The sequence below is a fragment of the Pecten maximus genome, chromosome 16 (assembly GCF_902652985.1).
Source record: "Pecten maximus chromosome 16, xPecMax1.1, whole genome shotgun sequence".
Taxonomy (NCBI): Eukaryota; Metazoa; Mollusca; class Bivalvia; order Pectinida; family Pectinidae; genus Pecten; species Pecten maximus.
In genome coordinates, this window is record NC_047030.1 from 7,782,782 (window position 1) to 7,795,497 (window position 12,716).

General features: G+C 34.2%; 1 long non-coding RNA gene across 1 annotated transcript; it reads right to left on the bottom strand.

Annotated features, from left to right (window-relative positions):
* Positions 1 to 204: 204 nt before the first annotated feature.
* On the bottom strand, positions 205 to 12,478 carry LOC117344568. Its single transcript, XR_004536208.1, has 5 exons — positions 12,266 to 12,478; positions 11,583 to 11,758; positions 10,981 to 11,058; positions 6,310 to 6,762; positions 205 to 1,755 (listed from the first exon to the last, which is right to left on the bottom strand). It is a non-coding gene; the product is annotated as an uncharacterized LOC117344568 (long non-coding RNA).
* Between the last annotated feature and the right edge of the window lie 238 nt (positions 12,479 to 12,716).

Sequence of the window (12,716 nt, forward strand, 5' to 3'; positions counted from 1 at the left end):
ACGTCACATCACCGGGTCCCGGACGTCACCGGTACACTATATTAACGCGAAATTATACTTGGCCACGTTTCCCTTTGATTCAAGACGATATTATTGTGGTAGAAACAGGTCACACGACTCGAAATTGTTGGATATGGAATTTATTTCACACTCGTAAGTTATTTTTTAAAAGTTACAAAAAACACTCGCTAAAGCTCGTGTCTCTTGTAACTTTTTAAAAATAACTTACTCGTGTGAAATAAATTCCATATCCAACAACCACTCGTTGTGTAACCTCTATATATACAATATGAAAGAAAACATTGAATATCAACATAAAATTAGTGATACTGCCGTAGTTGACATTCCATATGTAGCTTTGAATACCTACACTCGTACAGTCTCAGAGAAAATGTTTGAGTCTTACATTGCTGTAAACAGTTTACCATAAATGAAATGATGTCATTTTTCTACACCTAGTCGCTATTCCAACTAGTGGATAAATTTCACTGCACAACCTTACTAGAATAATTATCATAGAAAATTATATGAAATGTCTTCCTTCCAATATCCTTGTCACATGCATTCTCTTGATTTAGGTTTTACATTATCAATATAAGGACGGTCTCTACTGCCTGCCTCCTTGTAGAGTGGCATTCTAAACTTTCGTATTGGCGTTTAATTCTTTAGTATGTTTAGCTTTACTCTTATAAGCTGAATTATAATGCTCACTATGGCGTTTTTATTGCACTTTACTTATGGTAATTAAAACAGTATTTCATTGTTTTTTATGAATACACTAAATCATGATTTTATATTGGTATTTGAAAAAAAAAAAGTTTGTTATAAACACAATCCTCTATAAACGTATGGGGAATTTCAGCAAATCGTGATGACTAAATATATACATTTGCCCCACATTGTCACTATATAACATCACCAAACGAAGTAGGAATATATCAGATTATAATTCTCACATAATTCTCACATAATTACCATTGGTGTAGTGATATGCAGAACGGTTTTGCCGACGTTCCTAGATTAAATGTATCAGAAAAAAATTCACCACTTAATAATACGCATTCTTCGTAGTAACCTATTCGTGCTGCTAGATATACCATTGGATTGATCAATGTAACTCACGGCAATTCATGTACCTACATTTTGTTTTAAAGTTGAAATCCTTATGGTCGAATCGCATGGATTTCCAGGAATTGTATAATTGGTCGGGAACGGTCACGTGTACACATGACGTCACAACATGTCCCATTGACATACAGCGCGATCATTTAAGTTATACCGAAAATGCGATACCATTGCGTCAAGGTTGACATTTTAGGAAATTCTCCATTTAGAGTAAGGAATATAAGTATTGAACTGTTTTCGTTGACAACCTTAAACTGCACACAAAATTTGGAATGTGAGGAGACTATATGTTATTTAGAGAACTAGTCCGCGTTCATTTAAAACACTGTTTCAGATCTTTACAAGCTATTTCTATAACAAAATCTACAGCTTAGTGAAGTATTGACTTCCTTTAGCAGTGTGACCTTGACCTTCGGTGATACTTTGAAACTTTAGTGCGTGACCTTGGCATGTCTCTTTCTCGTTGTTGTATACAAAGGACACGCACGAATTACTCCGTTTACAGGACACAGCGAACTGTCCGAGATTATCAGCTGTCACCAACCACGTGAATGTTGGCTGTCATGTTTGTGTTCTGAAGTCCATGTTTTACAGACCAGTGAGCACGTTGATAGCAGTACAATGGTGGACCTGAAATAGGAACACAAACATTGAAAGAACATTTCTTCATGTTTTATTCACAGTTAAGTCATGTATGTGCAACATCACTTCTTTTCACTCTACATAAAAAAAAACATTTCATATACATGTAGCTTCATTATGTCATGTAAGAAAAAAAATGATTGCATATACACTGTAAAGATATATACAGTGGACTCTGTCTAAACCGGACACCTTAATTCAACACCGGCAATTTGACACTATGTGTACGTTTCATCGGTTGAAAACAATCACTGATTGTTGTTTGTTTTAAGAGGCCTTCCACTGAGTCCGAACAATCAACCGATCTGACACTTTCTACAAGTGCAGATTCTCAATTTGAGGAATTTCCCTCAATTTCTAATTGGTCCTTAATGTTGGCGACTAGCGCGAAATCCATGTTTGTTAATAATATGAACGGAGTAATACAAAAGGTAGCTCGTCATCATCATCTCCGACTTTCTCATCCGGGTACGTTCGTATAGTGAGGTCCGCGAAGGGGAAGCCAGCCAACATGAAACATTTCTTAATTACGACACATTTACAAACTCGTTACATTATGGGTATAAATTGACAAAATGCATTCTTTATTATACGTAACAACTGTTTAGGTGTTTATCCAGCCGTAGTCACCTGTGGACAGTGACGGTAAATGGTCGATTGATAATCTACCTGTGCGACAATTACGACTGTATATACCGCTTCCATGAAAACATCAATGGGACCGACGCCGGTTTATACAGAATAGATTAACTAGTATACAGAAGGAATGGGGCTGGAATATATGGCCGGATTACAGAATAGACAGAGTCCGGATTGTGCAGAGTGTATTTACTATAAATAAAGAAGGGAATTTTTGGGACCAAATCATTTGGCCGGTTTTGGCAAACATCCGGTTTGGACAGAGTGCACTGTATATTAATATTGCCCTGAAGAGCAGCAGAATGTAGCCGCGAAAGTACTAGGGAGACAGCAGATTTGTGTTTGGCTTTTTATTTTATTATATACATTAATATAGTTCCATTTGAGTGCATAGCTTTACAGAAGAGACTGTGCTTTATTCTTAAACATTGCAATGAATTTATAAAACTGATTACAGAAAAGGTGTGTCGTAACACAGTCATATAATGTTATGATTTTAAAATCTTTTGATGCCGTCATTTTACCATTCTTATTGGAGAATTCAGTTTTATATGCAGTAGAAATTGAAATGAGGGATGTAAAATGATGTATTTTCCGTATGTGAGATTTTCATTTCATTTCAACAAATTTTATTGACAGATGGAAAAGTCAATTGGATCGAATAACAGGCAAAGCCTATATAAATTCTCTCTATAGGTCGAACAGGTTTTACAAATCAATATCCATTACATATATGATAACTATGATATGTGAAATGAAATTGTATAAACATATACACAAATGTTAACAATAACTATATAAAGGGGAGGTAACACATTTGGATGAAATTATTACAAGATAACACAAGAACACACACAACACATCCACTCACACAAAGTACAATAGCTACAAACATAGTCAATGTTTAGTATATGCATGTAGTTGAAATTAATTAGTAGTAAGTGTAATTAATCGTGCACATACAAATTGTTTACTTTAACTACAGTTGAGTGGCTAGACCAAAGGTCCATGTGCAATTACTGCACAGGTCATCACTTACCAAACTATTTAATGCTTAAGATAATAAGGATATGATCTATAATTGAAATGCATGCACAAGATTTTAACAAATTAATTACAATATAAATAACAAACAAGATATTTGAAATAAATTTATCAATACTAAACTGATTTATTTAGCAAGGCTCAAAATAAAATAGATGTCATATTAATTATAATTTACAAATTTATTAATTAATCATCATAGTCATTGTGAAGTGACTCACTATAAGATTTTTTTTTTTTAATCTTTTAGACTTCCTTATAAAATAATGAATGTTATTTAGAATTTGCCTATTTATGAAAACATTACAGTTAGGTCATCCATATAGGAAAATGTCAATACTAATATGGTTATGATCATGTGTATAAGTATTAAGAACTTGAAAATGGTTATTACGTAGATCATTGTAAAAGCGACATTCAAAGAAAAAGTGAGAAGCTGTCTCAAGTGCATCTGAGCATTTACAAGCAGGACTGTCTGTGAGGTAGTCATGATGTAAATCAAATTTTAAATCACTGCAATAATTTCTAAGCTGACAAAGGATAATATTGGCCCTTCTTTAAAAAAATTCTTTTAACACTAACCCTCCACCTCTGGGTTGCGAGTTCGAAATCTACGTGGGGCAGTTGCCAGGTACTGACCGTAGGCCGGTGGTTTTTCTCCGGGTACTCCGGCTTTCCTCCAACTCCAAAACCTGGCACGTCCTTAAATGACCCTGGCTGTTAATAGGACGTTAAACAAAAACAAACCAAACCCTTCTTTCCCCTTAAAAATTAATGGAGTCTATATCAGACACTTTATCTTTATCTAGTATACGTTTAAAGTTTGCAGGTGTAGGAGAATCAAAAAGGTTAGCATTAGAATTAATTGTGCGACACATAAGAGGAAAGAAACTGTCATACTAGTTATTAGTTCTGCATAGTGGCGGGTTAAATTGCCTTGTGTGAAGGAGAGGATAGTGATTTTTATAGGGAATATTACTTAAAAAGTTATTTTTTCGAGGATTTTACTAAAACGTGAAGTAATTGAAATTGGCCTGTAGTTTAAAACATCACTTGATGAACCAGTTCCTTTATAAATGGCATTAATATTTGCTTGTTTCCAGCTACTAGGTACTGACCCTGGGGATAGATGAGGTTTTATTAGTGAAATTAGTGATAGATTTAGCTATTTTCCACCATTTGTCTGGAGGGACCCTATTGTCATTCAGTGAGTTTAAAAGTATCAGTTTAAGTTTCGAAATATTAGCCAATAGTAAGGACTGTTATTTAATTAAGCTTTTCGGTGTATTCTGTTTCACTGTCTTATCTTAAATCTTACAGCATTGTTTATCGATGGTTTATCATTTGGTCGTACTGTAATAGTCTTAGTGTGATAACAAACTTGTTGACCTGTTCCGTTAAGTAATTAATTATAGTATTATTGAATGATTCAGTGTCTTGATTCAATGATAAATTTACCCAATCAACATATACAAGAGCATTATTCATACTGTCAAAGTCTGCTTCTTCATATTTCAGAATAGTCTTTTTAAAGGCAACATGTTTAAATACATTAAAAGATATTTGGGCATGTGCCGAAGAATGGTCACTACAAAATGGTGCTGAGACGAATGAACTTTTAATTAAATTTCTGTTATTAGAAAGAATAAAATATATGGATGTTGCACTTTCAGGTGTGATTCTGGTAGGCTCATTAATAAAGCTAATTGTTTGTTTGTTTGTTTGTTTGTTTGTTTGTTTATGTTTTACGGTCCATCGACAACTAGGGTCATTTAGGGCCAAACACTATACTAACATGTACGAATAGATTATGTGAACTTTGTTATATAAATAGAACGTCAAAGACAGTAACGTAAAAGACATCAAAGTCTATAAAATAGATCGATTTCTTTCAAGTAGCTAAATATTGTTTTTGAATCCACGGAACTGAAAAGGGTTTTCATATCCGGGACTCGAAAGTATTTATCACGAATGTGCTTGAAATCGGAACATTCTATTAAAAAATGCTCCACTGTGAATTGAGCATCACATGCATAACACACCGGTGGATCCTCTCGTTTCAAAAGGAAGGAATGAGTAGGATATGTGTGCCCGGTACGGAGCCGAGAGAGGACTATTTCCTCTCTACGATCCTTCCGACATGGTTTTGATGTTTTAAGTTTTGGTTGTACTTTTAAAAGTTTGTTGCTCGTCTCGAGAGACCAGCGTTGCTGCCATTAACTCTGAATGGCAGAACTAATTACAGGTTTGAAATCTGTATATGGTATTTTAATATTTGTTTGTTGCAGATTTAGAGCAAGTTTTGCTTGGCGGTCAACAAGTTCGTTGCCTTTAATTCCGAAATGGCTCGGAATCCAAAGTAATGTTATTTTGCATTTGTTTAAGATACGAGGTTGACAAGAAGTCGTGAAAATGATGCCCAGGAGATAAATTCAACATGTCTACATTAATATCACCTGTAAGTATAACATCCATAGAAGTATCAATAGCTCTAGTTAGAGTTTCATTTAGTTTATTCCAATAATCAATATTACTATCAGGTCTATATAAACATCATAAGAGAAATTTATGATTATTAATAAAACCTTCAGACCATAGCAATTCAACATCATCTCTTTCCAAGTCGGCTCTTCTTTTCATTATGAGTGTATTTTTATAGTATACTATAACCCCACCCTCTAGGCCAGTGGCTCTAGCTTTCCTAAATGGATTGGGATGGATTGAATGAAGTTTGATGTCATTGTTACGAATTAAAGGATTAAGATGTAGTTCAGTAAGGCATATCATATCATTATCTTCTAGCTCAGTTTCTATTAATGAAATTTTGTTTCTAATACAATGAACATGTGAGATACTTACGTTCATTTGGTATTTTCCATTCACCCGAGGAACCGAATCCTGTCGAGATTCCAACATATCGTATTTGGTTTGGGTGTTGATCTGTTAATGACAATAACGTGTCAACATTGAATAAGTTGCCACGACCCGCCGATATAACATTATTCTGCCACGATACCCAGAATGTCTTGTAGGCGTCACATGCCATCATGCTGCTCTCATTATTATAAACTATGAAGGGTCCATCCATTTTAGTAATCCAGACATGACATTTTTCCAACCACCTAGAACAATTTTGTATGCGTAAGGGTCTTCAGAAGTGTTGTAAAGTGATACTCGAGCATCATTGCAAGCTTTCACTTGGAACGTTAAGTGTGCGAGGCAGTCCTGGCACCGGTTGATAAACATATCCATAATTGGTCAGACGGATAAAACTGTGTGCATCTGGAGTGGAAATTTGGATATCGGAGCTTGCTGTAAATGGTAAAATACATTGTATTAAATATGCTCAATGAAGTTTAAGATTTTGTACTAAAAATGTACCCATAGGGTGTCGATTTTGATGTTGAATAAAAATGCACTAATTTAGTATAGCGATTAATGGGACTAGGCGTTATATACCATTATGAATAAACCGAAAGATATGATCAGGAGATAATTGCAAAAAGATTTATTGAAAAAAATAATGTAGACCGAACCAGAATGTAATGTCAGACGACAACAGCATAGACTAATTAATTCAATGAAAAAACATAAAAAACAATAAATGTAGAAAACAAAATATACAGGCTCAATCAGAATTCAGATTCAGAGGACAACAACACAAACAAGCGAATTCAATGAATATACAACAGCAAAAAGGCCGAAATAAATTCAGAATAAAAAATGAAATGCAGAGTTAAAGACAACAGAAGAAGCCCCAAAATATAGACAAAATTATACAGACCTAACCACAATCCAAAGTCGGGGTGAACAGCATGAACAGAAATGAAAAAAAAAATAAAAAAAATAAAAAAAAATTCACTTGAATTCAATATCAAAGGCAACAGTAGAAATCGGCAAAATGAAGAACATATCATGCAGACTCAGTATAAAACGACCGCAGTAACGAATAAAGTAAAGAAAATACAGATTTAACAAGAATTCAGTGTCAGAAGACAACATCAGAAACCCACAAAATATAGAAAACAAGGAATAAATCGTAATGACACGACCATTTATCCCAATAAATTAACAAGTAATTAAATCATATTGATAATGATCTTTGAAATAATAATACACTCCTTTTTTATTACGATAGTTCTGCTGAAATGGTCATATAAAATATATTTTTCATCTTATTCAAAACTACACTTACCTTTCACATTCCACAAGGTAACAAGAGTTAAAACCGTTGGCAATATCATTACTGTTGTCTCAATAGTGTGTCAAAAATAACAAAATGACGTCCACTGATAAAACGCTAAGACTGCTAAACGTTAGCATTATCTTTGGATAGAAATATGTAATCTACAAAATTCATCATGCATGTCTGCTGACTCGCTGGTGCTATGAATATTTTCTTTTTATGTTCTGTGAAAATCAATACCAGAGATAATGACTTCAGAGAAAATCCGATACGTAAAGCAGTTAAACTGAAAAGTGTCAATTATTCTTCTATCGAATACATCAGATGAGTCGAATGTTTTGTTCTTTAACACATGTTTCGAAAACGTTTGATTCAAATACTGCAAAACTGTGAAAGGTATCTTGCGGTTCTTCTCTTCTATGTTATACCAAAACGTCCTTGCTTGTGGACATTATGTTTCAATAGGAATTGTCAGTAAATTAAGAAAAAATGAATTTAACAGCTGGTCCTTATTGATGGCCTATTGTCTGTCCAGGTTAACGCATTCAAAACTTGAAAACTATCACATTTATGTTAAATATTTAGATCCATTCTATTGTTAAATCAGTCTTAACTGCAAATATATTTGTATTTTCTGAATTACCAAGCTTAGATGGGTTTTATATAAGGTTTTACTTGTTATTGATTTTTAAACAAAATATTCACTGAAAATTGTATCTTTTTGTGACAGGCTTTAATTTTAGAATATATTTTTCATTAAAAAAATAATTCATTAGAGTTTCTCTTTTCATTTTAATGTATTTATAGATTGTGTGTGGTTTGGATCGTTATATATAACATATAAGCGTATTTCCGACTAGTAGGACGAATGAAAGTAATAACCTACACCATTGTTAATTTAAGAAAATTAAAACTGAAATGATGGCCGTCTCTCATTACACATAAGTAATGTTTTATGTTATTTGAGACGGACAACGACGTGCGTGATAGGATACATTTTTATGATTTAGTTTTTGTGTCAAAGCCTTGTGAACTGTTTTAATAGATTATTAATGGTCAAGGAAATGCGACTTTTACACATGGAATATACTGGGATATTTTTTTCGTACAAAATCTTAAAACAGCACGTACGTATTTTTAAGTGTGTGACATGACAAGTGCTAATCGGACTACGTATGTATTATTCTTGAGTGTGTGACATGACCAATGCTAGTCGGACTACGTATGTATTATTCTGGAGTGTGTGACATGACAAGTGCTAATCGGACTACGTATGTATTATTCTGGAATGTGTGGTATGACAAGTGCTAATCGGACTACGTATGTATTATTCTGGAGTGTGTGACATGACACGTGCTAATCGGACTACGTATGTATTATTCTGGAGTGTGTGACATGACAAGTGCTAATCGGACTACGTATGTATTATTCTGGAATGTGTGGTATGACAAGTGCTAATCGGACTACGTATGTATTATTCTGGAGTGTGTGACATGACAAGTGCTAATCGGACTACGTATGTATTATTCTGGAATGTGTGGTATGACAAGTGCTAATCGGACTACGTATGTATTATTCTGGAGTGTGTGACATGACACGTGCTAGTCGGACTACGTATGTGTGTGCATATCTTAACACGAACATATAATCTCGGAATATCTACTTTTATATATAAATGAAAGGAATGTTTCTACTTTCAATAAACATTTGATTATAAATGTTTGTTGATTTCTACAAAGACGTGAACTAACTAACTAGTGCTTTATTTTTAAAATAACATATAATACTTCTGGTTTTGTCTATACTGCATTCCTCCTTTTTATTGATTGGAGTTACTCCCCTTTGATTGACTCCGTACATGTAGGTTGAGGACATTGATATTTGACTTCTAGAAAAGTTAAACCCAGTCTTATTAGATTATACATACATAATTTCAATGTATTACACCAAACTAATGTATCCAACATTTATATCTTCTGGAGTTATCTTCTTTTTCAAGTATTATTCCTAGGCTTCTAAGTAACATGATTAATCATTCTGTTGATTCTTGATAAATGTCATAATGCTTTCTGCTACCACACAGGTATTGTTACTAGATTTCTAGGGACAGGTAAACATAAGTAAATGCTTGATCTACAATGTTTATAAGCAATAAGAAGGATTAAGTCGTACAACTTGTGTCCAATTCCTTTCGAATATTTTCAAATATAATATTTTACACTAAACTAAGAGGGATTATATAAACGCAAACCCCCGGTTAAGAAGAAAATGATAGGGAAATTACAAAAACGTAAGTTTAATGTCAGAATAAATACTGGAGCTAGGACAATATACAATATTAGACTTGTTTACAAACATTATCAAAATGACTTTCATTTTGCTAGTATTAATGTTAAATCTGAAATATTTGCATAGTTATTTAACACTAAAATTGACTCCCTCAGCGATCCCTCGGAGCCATCAAGAATCAACCCTGTGACATCGGCATACCCAACATGTAGACATCAGTTTGTCAGGTCACATGGGGAGGGGAAGTATTTAAAAAAAAAAAAGTGGTTTATATATTCTGCAGGTAGTACAAGCACAACAGGATACATGTATTGTATATAAATACAATCATGAGCAACGGAATGGGGCGATATATAAACCAACACAAGCTTCTTTTTATTGTAAATAACACTGATGATAGTAGACGTTTATATATAACATTTCGTTTCTTAATGACTTCGGCGTGGGAAATATCCTATCAGGGGCAGTGAAACTCAATCTCAACAAAGGAATGACACTCGAGATATATTTTGTATTTAAAAGCACTTTAATGGATATGTTTACGGAGACGATTCAAATCTCGTGAAATTTATATCAAACATACATTTATTCCATTCATTTAAATACTATTTGAGTTGTAGATCTGGATTTGTATTTCTATATATGCATATTAATTATTCATCTGCACACAATGTTTATTGTATAATGGCTTTATATTAGCTTCAAACGCGAAAACCTAAACATGTAATTTTTTGAAACGTCAGTCATACGCACAGATATACAGTAGCTGAGCATGTCTAGAATTAATCCACCAGTCATTGTGGAAGATACATTGTAGATGTTGAAGTCGTATTTTGTTTCGCAAATTATTTGTTGTCGACATTTTACTCTTGTTTTTCAAAATTATCCGTAGACAAAACTATTCATTTTCCACGTGAACTACATAACAAAGGTACACAAGCCTTGACATAATTGGATTATTCATTTTTTAAATCCCCTTACTTTACACACCACAAACTCATACAGAAAAGATATAGAAACAATAAATCGATGAAGGCAATGCTGAAATAACTTACGTTTGTGGACCAAATGAACAGCTTCTGTCATCTGGCAATGCAGACATATGTTTAGATTGAGTTCGAATCGGCATGCATCTGTAACACATACAATATATATCATACTACAGATATATGTTTTTTTTTTTTTTTTTTTTGCTTTTCTCTCAAATTAACTTATAAATTACTCATATGGTATAATATGATGATATGGGATGTAACAAACACCACCAAGAGATAAATAACTGGTTTATATCGTTTAGAAATAAGAACGTTATTGCCCGTCCCATGACACGGTCATGTACATGTACGACAATACTCGATGCCACCGGGCTTCCATACTTTTAAAAAATAAGCATAATCTGCTTCTGTTTTCTATTTGTAATTTCAAAGTAGTGGTTGCTATTCACACCCACTTTGAATGGATATTAATTAAATTAATACTTGCAATCATCCCCATATAATCAGGCACGATAATCTATTACAAAGAACCCGAATATTTTATAGTGAACATGGCCTGTGTTATATGTAGCAAATTCCTTCTTTTCCTATATATACGTATAAACAAAAAATCCAACGTATAGTACACAGATTAAAGTGGATATATTAGGATAAATATTTACCTGTAAGAGGAAGGAAATATCACTTTTAAAGTTGGAAAGGTCTTTGTAAGCAGACGGCTCGTACATACACGTATCAACGTCGTAGTTATCTGTAACGCGCAGCACGTGTACCACAGGGGCGCCACGTGTGTCGGACTGCTACAAAGTTTTTGTCCAGGGTTCGACTGCCGCTTTCGCTTGCAGATTATAAATACAGATGGGTTATCAAGCAATTTTGTAAACTGGTGAGAATGAAAAGAGACTCATCATATAAAGTTCAACAATTTATTAACATGTGTAAAAATAACAAAGTACCAAAATAATACCCGCGAGGCACAGTGAGGGTTTTACATTAATAAACATCTAGCATAAATCATATGCCAACCATCGTTTAATCCAAAATGAAAAAACATATATGAAATAAATCTGTCCCACCCCGAGTCTCAAGCACGTGGTATGTCCGGTCAGAATACAACATTTGGAAACCACCCGTCTTTTCTCACGTATCTACTTACCAGGTTTTCAACAACCATCCCTCGCTCTACCGGTATAGAAACAGCCTGAGAGGCGGAAATATTCACTACGAATATTTTATGTACGATAGTGGCAAATAATATCCAGCAGACCAATTAATATGAAATCTAGGAAAGGATGGGCATTGGTTTGCTAAATAATTTCAAAGATTAAAAGTCAATACAACTTACCCTGCTCACACCCGTAGGAAAAAGTGATTGACCCCATAGCAGCACGGGTATCCTACGTATCCGGATGTTACCATTTTCCGGAATTTGTCCAAAATAAGCGAGCGGAACGCAGTTGCGTTACATATCGCCCCTGTGTTCTACGGCTGCCTGTTCACGCTCTCGCACTGATACGACAATTTAGATTTCTGCAGATTTTTGCGACTCCATTGCATCACCTTGGTGAGTATAAGAGTGACAGTTGTTGCACTATTGTGTCATGGACAACTCTTGTACGAAATATATGCGCTGAAAAATATAGTTACGCGGCAGTAGGTGCTGTTATGATGTAGCAGACGACAAAACTGGACCTACACGATGTATGTATATTATACACAGCGAGGTCTGCCTTCTGTAGTTCCCGCCATGAGGTGCGTCGTCTGCTACGATATACATATACATGTATATTCTTTAG